At 43.3% G+C, this 12,709-nt stretch overlaps 1 long non-coding RNA gene across 1 annotated transcript; it reads right to left on the reverse strand.

The window, feature by feature from the left end:
- Positions 1-34: 34 nt before the first annotated feature.
- On the reverse strand, positions 35-11,900 carry LOC136627619 (uncharacterized). The gene is made up of 3 exons (XR_010792811.1): positions 11,704-11,900; positions 3,778-3,878; positions 35-130 (listed from the first exon to the last, which is right to left on the reverse strand). It is a non-coding gene; the product is annotated as an uncharacterized lncRNA (long non-coding RNA).
- Positions 11,901-12,709: the final 809 nt, after the last annotated feature.

Raw genomic sequence — 12,709 nt, forward strand, 5'->3', positions numbered from 1 at the left:
AAGAGTAAAAGTCAGAGATTTTCGTCATGAGAAGGTCCAGGTTTAGGGCTGGAAGTTGGCGAGGGGATAGGAGGGTTCTGTTGTAGAGTTGGCTATTGAAGTTGAAAATCTTCAAGACATCATCTTGTACCTACAGTGGAAAGGAAAGGGTGTATGTCTTAATTTGATTGAATTGAAGATTAACTTAAATAGGAAATATTGAATACGTTTTTGTTGTACAATTTCTAAAAATGGTTTAAGGGTTCTTTGTTTGGCCAAGGTTGATAGAGCCAAGTTAGGGAATAGTTAATATTCATGTTCTTGAAATGTATGTTTTGAGGAGGATTGGGCCGCTTGAAGCAATTCTTCATGAATACAGTGGAAGTGGAGTTTTAGTACAATGTCTCTTGGGGGGCCATTTTGTTTTTGAGTATTTAAAGTTCTATTGACTGTCCATTTCCAGCCTTTCAATTGGAATATTAGAACAAAGCTCCTTAAATATTGCAGCTACTGTTGACTGTAGATCCTTTATTGATTTGAGAAGGCCTTGAATGCATAAATTATCTCTGCGGGCTCTATTTTCAACTTTCTCTATTTTGTTGTGAAGTACCGTGGTGGCATTATCCATGCGTTCTTCTAGGGCCAATGTTCTGTGACCTAGTTCATGGATCTCTTTAGTAAGTTTGGTAGTAATGTCAGATGAAGTTTTTGACAGTTCTTTTTGCAGTAATATTTGTATTTGTGTTAAGAGAGTATCCAAATGGGAGTTAGTGGTAGCTTTTGATGAATTTGGTCCCGTTGGGATTGAATTGAAGACCAGTGGAGGGTCATTGTTAGATAAGCAAGAGGAATCATCTGATGAAGTTGGCATAGATCATGCCTTAGGTGTACATTCTGATGAAGAAATGGAATTTTGACTGTATTTTTTAAAATTGTGTTGAGGGCAAGTTATTGTTGGTTTATTTAAGGGCTGTCTGTGAAGAAGTAGTAGAAGAAAATGTGAAAGGAAGGGTCTCTTCCAATTAATGTACTCTTCAAGTCACAAGTTGTGGGCACATCTACATTAGAGTTTGATAATCCTATGTGGGTCGTAAATTTGTTTCCTTTTAAGCCACCAGAGTAGGGATTTTAAGATTGAGTAAACATGCTTTGACAGTAGTATGCTCAATAATTTGCAAAAACAACTTGTTTCTTGTTTTAAGTGATTTTATTTAAAATATAAGGTTAGTTGGTGTATTGTAATTCACCACTAGATTGCAAGCAAATTTATAAGTTCTGTGGTAGCTTTCTGATAAGAGAATCTTCTTTTTCTAACAAATTACACCATGAATCCCCTGTTTATAATAAACATAATAAAAAGAACCTAAACATACCACCTAGTATCCTTGGATCCTTATAGAAATGAATCATAAAGTTTGAAGGGACCTCCAGGGTCATCAGGTCCAACCCGCTGCTCAATACAGGATTCACTAAATAATCCCAGACAGCTATCTATCCAGCCACTGTTTGAAGACTTCCATTGAAGGAGAACTCACCACCTCCCGTAACAACCTATCCCACTCATTGATCACCCTCACTGTCAGATTTTTCTAATATGTAGTCTGTATCGTCTACCTCTGTTTCATCACATTGCTTCCAGTCTTTCCTTGTGACAATGAGAATAGGGCTGATCCCTCTGCACTGTGACAGCCCTTCAGATATTTGTAGACCGCTATTAAGTCTCCTCTCAGCCTTCTTTTTTGCAAGCTAAACATTCCCAGATCCTTAAACCGTTCCACATAGGGCATGATTTGCAGACCACTCACCATCCTGGTAGCTCTTCTCTGAACTTGCTCCAGTTGCTATGTCTTTTTTAAATCGGGGTGCCCAGAACTGGACACATTATTCTAGATAAGGTCTGACTAAGGGAGAGTAGAGGGGAATAATTACCTCACCTGATCTAGACTCTATGCTTCTCTTAATACATCCCAGAATTTTGTATGCCTTTTTGCTGCTGCATCACACTGTTGACTTATGTTCAGTCTGTAATCTATAAGTATACACAAGTCTTTTTCACATTTCCTGCTGCTTAGCCCAATTCCTCCCATTCTGTATGTGCTTTTTTCATTTTTCTTGCCCAGATGTAGGACCTTGAATTACTTTTTGTTAATTACCATTCTGCCCACTGTTCAAGCTTTTCTAGATCTTTTTGAATCTTGTCCCTCTCTTCTCTAATGTTACCCAACCCTCCTAGTTTTGTGTTATCACCAAATTTGATCATTCAGTAAAGTTATCTATTCTGTGTTCATCCATCCTGGTCTCTTTAAATGCTTTTCATTCTTCCTTGGACATTTCTGTCCTTAAGAACATCCAGCCATTGGATACTACCTACCCTCTTTCTGAGTCAATTAAAATCTGCCTTTCTATTATTTGCAGACAGTATTTTGATAGCACTTTCCCCCAATCGAAATCTGATTTGCTGTGCATTTTTGCCTTATTGGAAGCTTTCGGGAAACTGTCAGGTTTCAAAGTAAACACCACTAAATGCGAATTGTTGGATATTTTCCCCCGGAGCTAAATTACCACCACAGATTTCAAAAGCTGCCCTGTTAGTATGGCAAAAAACCATATTAAATACCTGGGTATAAACATAGGCAAGAGGCCAGAGTCACTTGATACATTGAACTATCCCCCAACAATTCTCAAAATAAAGAAGTTAGGTGGAGCAATCTCCCGCTCTCCTTCATGGGCAGGTGCTACTTGATAAAAATGATTAGCTTTCCAAGACTTCTTTACCTATTGCAGACAATTCCACTCTTACTTCAAAGGCGGGACCTGGGGAAACTGTACTCGGCTTTTGTGGCCTTTGTGTGGTCTCGTAAATGACCGTGCATAGCCTTGAAAAATTGATGCTCCCCAAAAGCAGAGGAGGTCTAAATTTTCCAGATATTTGGTTATATAATGTGGCTAGCCTCACGAGACACTCTTTGGACTGGCTCCAATGACTACTCAAATACCAACCTAGAAGCGGAACTATTTAATCCATGGAGTCTAATTACCCTACTACATGAAAGCTACACAAATCTCCCAATAGAATGTAAGCATTCTGCCTTGGCAAAAGACACTATAGAAGCCTGGAAAAAAGCTCGCAAGGCTTAGGATTTGTCGTTTAAAATCTCCGGGCACATGGACTTGTGGCAACACCCAGAATTTAAGGAGGGAAGGGAAATATGGCAGCATAAAGGGATTACAAAAGTCCATCATCTCTTTCATCCAGAATGCCCCAGATGTAAGACTTTTAGAGAAATGTGTGAAGAATACAGTTTACCTCCGTCCCATTTCCTACCATTTGCACAAGTACGTAGTTTCCTCTGAGAAAGAATAGCTGACATAGCCAAGGAAGCAATACTTAACCCAATAGATATCTTGGTAAAATATTACTTACATAAATACTCAATTTCAAAATTGTACACAAAATTTAGAGAGGGGTGGGGGATGAAGACCAACTCCAGCGTATTAAAAAAATGGGCACAAGAGCTCCAAGATCCACAGCTACCCGAGGGAATAATTGAGAGTTGGACTTCTGTGAGGCAGGCGGTGTTAATTGAAAGATGGAGGGAAACCTACTTTAAGATAATTCATGGAGCTGTATATGGGTTTGACAAGCCACAGAATCCCAAGGGTCCAGCAAGGCTACAAGCCCATCCTAGATGCTCCCAACCAAAATCCAACTTTTTAGGGCTCAGTCACACGGGCGCATCGGCATCCGTACACCGGCGCCGATGCGCCCGTGTGACTGCAGGAAAGAGACAGACGTACCTGAAAACGGCCGTCTCTCTGCAGCGCCGGAGGAAAGAACACATGACCGGCAATGAAGCTCCTGCAGCTGACACCACAAGTGTTCATACTTCACCAACTACCTGGTCAGACAAGAAAGAACAAAATGATCCATACTATTCTAATGATCAGCAAAAGGTGCCTCTTGAGTACCTGGCTGTTGGGTAAACTCCCGAGTATAAAGGAAATTATACAGCAATTAAAACATCTTCTAAAAATGGAAAAATTAGAAATAGAGAGTAAAGTAGAGTCCCAGGCTCAAATATTTTTTATAAAGTGAAGGAAATTTATAGAAAAATGTCTTAGCCCTAGTGAAATCAAGAGGTGTATGACCCAATTCACTAACACAACATGGTTCTACAGTCAGGACGATATGAATCAACTGGGAATCTTAAACATTATATGATAGAATTAGGGGGGAGGTGGTTGCGGTGGGGGGTAGGGGGAATCACTGCGGACTAGTTTAAATATTACAGTTAAATATTTTGTTACTGTTTCTATAATATGGTATTGTTTGTTGGCGGCTAGGGGAGGGGGGATATTGGGAAGAACTAAAAAATGCAAGGCATATGCATGGCTGAAGTAATGCTTTATACACAGAAAATATTAAACTGAAAAGCTTACGTGGATATCTAATACTGTAATGGAAATGTATAATATGTGAACAAGATCTTTTTGTAATGGATATAAGCTGCTCATGTATGTTTTCTTAAATGCTAATAAAAAAGAGTTTTAACCCCTTAAGGACCAGGCTGTTTTGTACCTTAAGGACCCGACACTTTTTAGGGATTTTACCCATGTGGCGGTTTTACTGCTCTATTTTTTTCCTTTAGCTATCAAAATTATTTTTGCTGTGTTTTTGTGACATATAGGGCTATTTTCTAAAAATCTTTTTCACTGACTTTCCCCCCCCGTTTTTTAGTTTTATTGGGGATAAAAAGCTAAAAAAATTTTTTTTTAACATTTATAGTTTTTTAAAAAATTATTAGTATATTTACACTAAAATAAAGTATGGGAACGGGTTCCTCATTTTGTTTTGGAGGTTTTGCTATATAATAACGATTATATAGTAATATAATAACGGTTTTGGATTACAGGGTGCTTATAGTGACGGTTTTGGTTGGCGTTGGTTTTGGGTTATTTCCTTTCTTATGTATATATTGTTGTTTTATTCTGTAATTTTGTTTTATCTATGTATGTAATTACAGTATGTTTTTTACTATCTATGCCCTCCATGATGTCATGTAAGACCTCTGGGGACATTTACATGTTTTGTTTTTTTATTTGACACTTTCCCACTGTAGCTGGGGCATCCATAGGAGCCCCAGTTACAGGAGAAAACTCCTGTAGTGACATTAGTCACTGGCATAGCTGGCCAGAGTCTAGTATGACCCTGTAGCTCTGCTGTAGCAGGGAACCCCGGCGGTCACGTGACCCCACCCCCACCCCCCACGACTCCCATAGTGGAAGTTACACTTCCACTTTCACTTTCTAGTACACAGCGCTCATTGAGTGCTGTGCACTTGGGGAAGGAAAAGGCAGAAAGTGTTAAAAAACCCTTCTGCCTTCTCCTCTGGGTTATCAGCTGTCACTAACAGCTGTAACCCGTCCTGGCTCTGATTGATTGCAGAGCAGGAGGCTTAAAGCGCCGCCATAATTTTACATACGGCTAAGCTTTAAGCCCAGGACCAAGCGCCGTGTATATGTATATATATTATATATATATATATATACACACACACACACATATATATATACAGTGCCTGTTCCTAAATGGGTTTAAAAAAAAAAAATCTGTCGTTCTGAAATCTAACCTTATCCAGTTCCACCTAATCCAGTGGAACAGACCCCGTCACTGTAGAGTCCTTAAATATAAGAAACAAAGGTCTGTGTATCACATTAGTTAAAGGGGTTGTCCTGCCACACAAGGTGAAATTGTTTTATAATAATAATGCTTTCCTTTCACTAAGCTGTAATGTCTGTTTTGTACTTTGTAATCTGATGCTGAAAGCAGCTTTAAAAGATGGCGCCGTTGTACTGCAATCCCACAATGCCCTGCTCCTCTCTTTGTGCATGCTCCAGATGACAGCAGAACGACGCACTGAACAAAAAAGTGGTGTCTCCTGGCTTCACAAAGCTCCTGCCCACACCCCGCCCACTTCCATTGAACTAATCCACAGTCTTTCCTGGCCCCGTCCCCTCTAAGTTCCCTCTACAGTATGGGACGTTTTCCTGCTGTAGAGTGAACTTGGAGGGGGCCGGGCCAGGAGAGACTGTCAACACTCATTGTAAATAGCAGCCATTCAGTACTGAATGGCGTCTAGTGAATAGAGACGGGCGGGGAAGTGTGGGGAGAGAAATCTCCTCCAGCCTCCCCGCTGTGAGGCAACGATAAATACATTGTCCCGTTGGCTTACACCATACATCTTTAGTTCAATGTGCAGATGTATCTGAGCCAAACCTGCATGATACATCTGCACAGCTTAGATACAGCAGCTCAACGGACGTGTCATGGCTTATACATCCGCTGAGCTGCTGTATCTAAGCTGTTCAGACGTATCTAAGCCAATCATTGGTGATATGTCTGCAGAGCTGCAGTATCCAGACTGTGCAGACGTATCTACGCCAGATTGGCTCAGATACATCTGCACTGCAGACGTATCGAAGCCAATCATGCGCGATATGTCTGCTGAGCTGCTGTATCTAAGCTGTGCAGACGTATCTATGCTGGATGGGCTTAGATACATCTGCAAGACAGACCTATCTAAGCCAATCATAGGAAACAGGTCTGCTAAGCTGCTGTATGTAAGCCGTGCAGACATATCTACGCTGGACCCTCTTAGATACATCTACACGGCAGATGTATCTAAGCCAATCAAGGGGAAGATGTCTGCTGTGCTGCTGTATCTAAGCTGTGCAGATGTATCTACACAGAATCGACTTAGATACAGCATGATAGTTGCCCTAGCAGTAATAGTGACTCTCCACAGTTGCCTGAGCAGTAATAATGACCCCCAGTTGTTGCCCCAGCAAAAAGGTGACCCTCCCACAGTTGCCCCAGCAGTAATACTGACCCCCACAGTTGCCCAAGGAGTAATGGTGATCTCCAATAATTCCCCTCAGCAGTGATAGTGCCCCCCAATAATTGCCCCTGCAGTAGTAGTGACCCCCCAAAAGTTGCCCCAGCAGTAATAGTGACCCCTAATAATTTCCCCAGCACAAATAGTGACCCCTATAATTGCCCCAGCAAAAATAGTGACCCCCAATAATTGCCCCAGCAGTAATAGTGACCCCCAATAATTGCCCCAGCAGTAATAGTGACCCCCAATAATTGCCCCAGCAGTGATAGTGACCTCCCAGTAATTGCCCCACCAGTGATAGTGACCCTCAATAATTGCCCCAGCAGTGATAGTGACACCCAGTAATTGCCCCAAAAGTAATAGTGACACCACTCGCCTCCCCCCACACTTCCCCATAGAAGTAATAGTGACACCCCCGACACTGCCACAGCAGTGATAGTGACACCACCTGCCCCCTGACCCCCTGACACTGTCCCCAGTAGTAATAGTGACACCACCCGCCCCCCGCTGGCATTGCCCCCAGCAGTAATAGTGACACCACCCCGACACTGCCCCCAGTGGTAATAGTGACACCACCTGCCACCCCCTACACTGCCCCCAGTAATAGGAGTGATACCACCCGAACCCCAACACTGCCCCCAGTAATAATAGTGAACCCCTCAGACACTCCCCCAATAGTAATAGTGACAGCCCCCCTGTAAAGAAGAAGACAGAAGGAAGAATTTGTCGTATCCAGGGACGACGGAATGGTAAGCTTGAAGGAGGGGGGGGGGGGAGGTACCAGTATATGTAAGTCTCTAACTTCTGTATGGCTCATTTAGAATGCACTTAGTATATTACAGAGTGCTTTGTAATGGTCAAACAGAAGTGCATACATGCACTTGTCACGGCTGAACAACTCCTTTAATTCCCTTAAAACCCAGGGGTGGATACCATCGGGGCCAAGCAATTTGTCAATTTTAAATTCTTTATTTTATCATTTTCAATTTCCATGCATTAACATTTTACCGCATTTCTGCAGCAACAGCTTATATGATACAATATCTACAGAGTCCGTTCCACAAATAAAAGTGTTCCAAAAGATAACAAAACAATCGTGGGAGAACCTACGTTTGTCTAATAATCATTTGAATTTCCGTTTTCTCCTGCCTCTAAACTCTCTCTATCTGAACGCATAAACACATTTATTCCAGCCTTGGGTCACAAAGGTGGGACCCAACACACAAACATCCTGTCCTTTTCGCGAAAACACGTAGTACAAGGGAGAAAAACATATATGGGAGACTGCATATAGTGGGGGAAAAGGGAAAGATAAAGGGGAGAAAACCACTATCCAGCTCAGGAACTATACAATAGCCTATACTCTTCAGTGTTCTAAAATTCTATCCAATAATACCAGGTCTTTACAAATTTGTCCTGCGTACCTCTTAGTGAAGCCGTGAGGTCCTCCATCTCCATAATCCAATTTACTGCATTGAGCCACATCTTGATGGTGGGTGCAGAAGTCTGTCTCCAGAGTCTAGGAATGCAAGATCTCGCTGTGCTAATCAGATGGCGCACCACTGACTTTTTATAAGTCGATATTGGGACGTCACAGTGATGCAGAAGGAAGAGGGCTGGCGATGTTGGTAAGGCGCATTGAGTGAACTTAAAGGTAATCCGCCATACCTCCGACCAGAAGTCCGCCAGCACCTGACAGTCCCAAAAGACATGTAACAGCTTCCCCTGGTCGACCCCACATCTCCAACACAGCGAGGGGAGCATCTTGTGTAGGCGGGAGGGCGCCCTGTACCAATGCAAGAGGATCTTATAACCAGACTCCTGGACCTGACTTGATATGGAAGCTGAGTGCGTCACCACATAAATTTTTTCCCTCTCCTCCAGACTGAATGTGATATTAAGGTCTTTTTCCCATTTCTGTAAAAAACTTGAGGGAGCGGCCTCTGTTTGTGTATTTAGGATACCATACATTCATGATACTGTGTGTCTGGAGGGACCCTCTACGCTACACGCCATCTCAAATTGCGTCTTGGGGAGGGGAAAATTAGCTTGGGTGGGGAAGGGACAGCAAAAATGTCTCAATTGGAATGAGAGCCGGTTTTGGCCAATCATGTCCCCCAGATCCTCTCATGTAGAGAATGACCAGTGGCCCTCATGTAGAGAATGACCTGCTCTGAATCTGCCACCCGTGAACCAGTCAAGAAATGTTTTGCTCTCATTACTTGGAGGGAATTTTAGGTTGCCAAGAATTTAAAACATGGTAGAAGGTCTGGGGGAGATGCCAGCCTCTGTCAGGATCCTAGTTACAGTTGTCATCGTGGGGCCAATTGTGGGATGACGTGCTAGTTCCGCTGTGACCTGGTCCTGTAGTCATTGAAGAACTAAAAGGGATACTGGTGCTGATACCTGTTTTAAGTCAATCCACTGTTTAAGGTCCCGATGTCTGTGCCAGTCCACTATACGCATTAGATGTGCTGCCTGGTAGTATCAGGTAAAGTTTGAAAGGTCCATACCCCCCTCCTTTTTTGGTTTGGTCAGTGTATTGCGGGCTGTGCAAGTTGGTTTATTTGCCCAAGCAAATTTGGACATAAGAGAAAGTAATTGCTGAAAAAATTGTCTGGGTACATGGATCGGTAACGCTTGACACAGGTAAAGCACTCTCGGTAGGATATTCATTTTAAAAAATAGCACACCTCCCGAATCACAAAAATAGGAATTTTAATCCGGTCGGATCTTCTTTATAAGTTTTGGGTGGTTCGGAGAATAAAGCCCAGCTACAGTAGATGTGAGGTTGATCCCTAAATATAGAATCTGGTCTGTCTTCCAGGGAAATGAGAAAGAATCTTTAAGTTCATTCGCTAAGGCTTTTGGGGAGCGAAACGTTCAGTGCCACCGATTTGTGATAATTAATCTTAAAATTGGATAGCAGAGAATATCAAATAATTTCTGATAACAGATTTGGTAGGGAAATTCGCAGTTTGGTGATGAAAAATAGGTTATCTGCATATGCTGCAATGTTATGCTCCGTGTCTGCCAGTGCTATTCCTCCTACATTCTGATTAGAGCGAATGTGACCTAGAAGTGGCTCCAAACATATAATAAAGCTCAGGGGCGACAGTGGGCAGCCTTGTCTTGTCCTGTTCGTTATAGAGAAAGGTGTCAAGAGCTGACCATTTACTCTAACCACGGCTGTTGGACATGAGTAGAGACTGGATAACCATTTTACCATATGAGGGCCTACCCCCAAATGTGACAAAGTGGCAAAAAGGAAATCCCAGTCCTCTCTATCAAACACTTTGTCTGCATCCATTGACAGTAAGCAGACCAGGATCGAGAGTTTTGGGGCATGATAAATCAGGTTGATGTCTTTTGTTGTGTTATCCCTGGCCTCTCTGAGTGGAACGAAACCTACTTGGTCTTTGTGAATCAGGTGTTGTAAATAGGGGGAACTCCGGTTTGCTAGTGTTTTTGAACAGTTTTAGGTCCGCATTTAGCAAGGAGATAGGCCGGTAACTCTGACAGGGTCCTTTCCATCCTTTGGGATCACTGTTATATGAACCCCTAGGGTATCTCTGACATTTCATTCCCAGGTGTCAAAGAGTTAAAGGCCCGTATAAAGTGGGGGGGAGAGGGTCTCCGCAAATTTTTTGTAGTATAGCAATGTAAGCCCATCTGGGCTGGGGGCTTTCTCAGTGCAGGACTCCGAGAGGGCTTTTGCAAGTTCATTTTGTGTTACCGGGGCAACAATAAGCTCTATTGCTTCCTGCGTAAAACTGGCCAAATTCGATTGTTGGAGATATTCCTATATCAATGTCCTTCGGGAATTCCTGTCTTGTTCGGGGGGGAAGGGGGGGGGGGGGTGACAGATTCTATAACGCCTGGTAGTATTCCCTGAATGCTTCCGATATCTGTTGGGGGATGTGCAGGGTCCTGCCACTGGAATTGGTAATATGGGGAACATATGTTCTTTCTCTGACATTGCGCAATGCCCGGGCCAGCATACGGCTAGGCTTGTTGCCAAATTCAAAAAAATGGCGTCTGTATTTTGCCAGGTTTACTTTTGCTTGATCTAAGCTTATCTTGCGTACCTGTCTCTAGGTTGCGCTAACTACGCTCCCTGTACACCATCTAGGATAGACTTGTGAGCAAGTTCCAGTTTCTTAATGCGCTCTAACAACTCGCGCAGCTGAGCTCATCTCTGTTTTTTAAGGCGGGACCTGAGACTAATACAAAACCCGCGGATAACGCACCTATGTGCTTCCCAGATCGTCAGAGGGTTTACTTCTGGAGTATAATTATGTTCAAAGTAGTCTTGTAGGGCTGTATGTATCTCGCCTGATGTTACCGGGTCACAGATTAAGGATTGGTTGAGGCACCAATGCCACTCTCTGTTGTGTAAAGTAGAGAGTGACAGCGACAGGGTAATAAGAGCATGGTCTGAAAACGGGATGTTATCAATTTCCACCGAAATAAGCTGAGCCATGGAGGAATGATGTATCAGAAAATAGTCGAATCTAGAGTACGTGTTATGTAGGGGAGAAAAAAAAGTTATAATCTTTGGTAGTAGGGTACAAGATCCTCCACACGTGTATCAGCTGATGCTTGTGTAGGGCTTTCCTGAACCTATGGTGTGCAGATAGCGGAAGATTGCTACTACCCTTGGAGGTGTCTACCTGAGGGTCTAGTGGAATGTTAAAATTGCCCCCCAGTATCAGGGTGCCCTCCTTGAATTCGCCCTGTTCCTCCAGGACCCTTTCCAGAAAGGTCACCTGGTTGGAGTTGGGAAAATACAAGGAAGCAAGTGTGACTGGTGTGTTGGCGAGCTTACTCTTGAAGAAAAGATATCGGCCATTCTGGATCACTCCGCGTCTCTGCATGTTCCGACAGGGCTGAGTTGGAGATCAGAATCGAGACTCCCTTTGATTTAGCTTCCACGTTTCTGCTATGATAGATGCTCAGGAATCTCACATTCGCCATCCCCAGGACTGCATCCATCTGAAAGTGGGTCTCTTGTAGGAAGGCTACCTTTGCTCTTTTTTTCCATAGACGACGGAGGATGGAAGACCTCTTTTCCGGAATATTTAATCCCTCCACATTAATAGAAAGAACAGTAAGGTTAGCGGGGCTCGGGGGCATGGTCAGTATCGTGGTTGCAATCGATATCGGATAATAATAGTACCTGCTAGTAAAAAGAAAATCTTACTGGACAAGTAAAAGGGAAAGAGGGAGGGGAGAACAAACGACACTATACTAGACGCACAGGGGGAAGACAGACAAATTACAAAGGACAATACTACCAATTTTGCAAATCGTCACTCAAAATTATTCAGGCAGTCTGGCCTCCCCTCTAACAGAAAGGAGCACTGGAGTCCCTACTTGGGGTTACGTGGAAACACGTTGGACAAGCAAGGCAGCAGACCTAACGTAAGGAAACAGTGAAAAAATAAAAAAGGGGAGACACTATACAGAGTGAGGGAATAAATAAATGTTTCCCTCTCTCATTACAGCAACCCCCAAACAATTTAGAATATCCCCCAGGAGTGCTGGCTGTTCCCAAGCTTGCTGGCGCTGTGTCTACGGGCCAGGTCTAGTCCGGCACCGGGATTGGGAGGACCTCCAGAAAAACAAACACTCCTTTCAGGTCTGCTGGTGTTTTAACCATGTAGAGAAGGCCTCTCTTGCGGAGTATCAGTTGGAACGGGTGGCCCCACTTGTATGTCGCGTCCGCTCTGCGTGCTGCGTCTAACAAGGGGCGAATTACCCTCTGGCTATTTAGGGTCAGCCTAGATACATCGGGTGGGATAGTGATCTCAGTCCCATGAAAGCTGACCAGG

Source organism: Eleutherodactylus coqui, chromosome 5, assembly GCF_035609145.1.
Source record: "Eleutherodactylus coqui strain aEleCoq1 chromosome 5, aEleCoq1.hap1, whole genome shotgun sequence".
In the NCBI taxonomy this organism is placed as follows: Eukaryota; Metazoa; Chordata; class Amphibia; order Anura; family Eleutherodactylidae; genus Eleutherodactylus; species Eleutherodactylus coqui.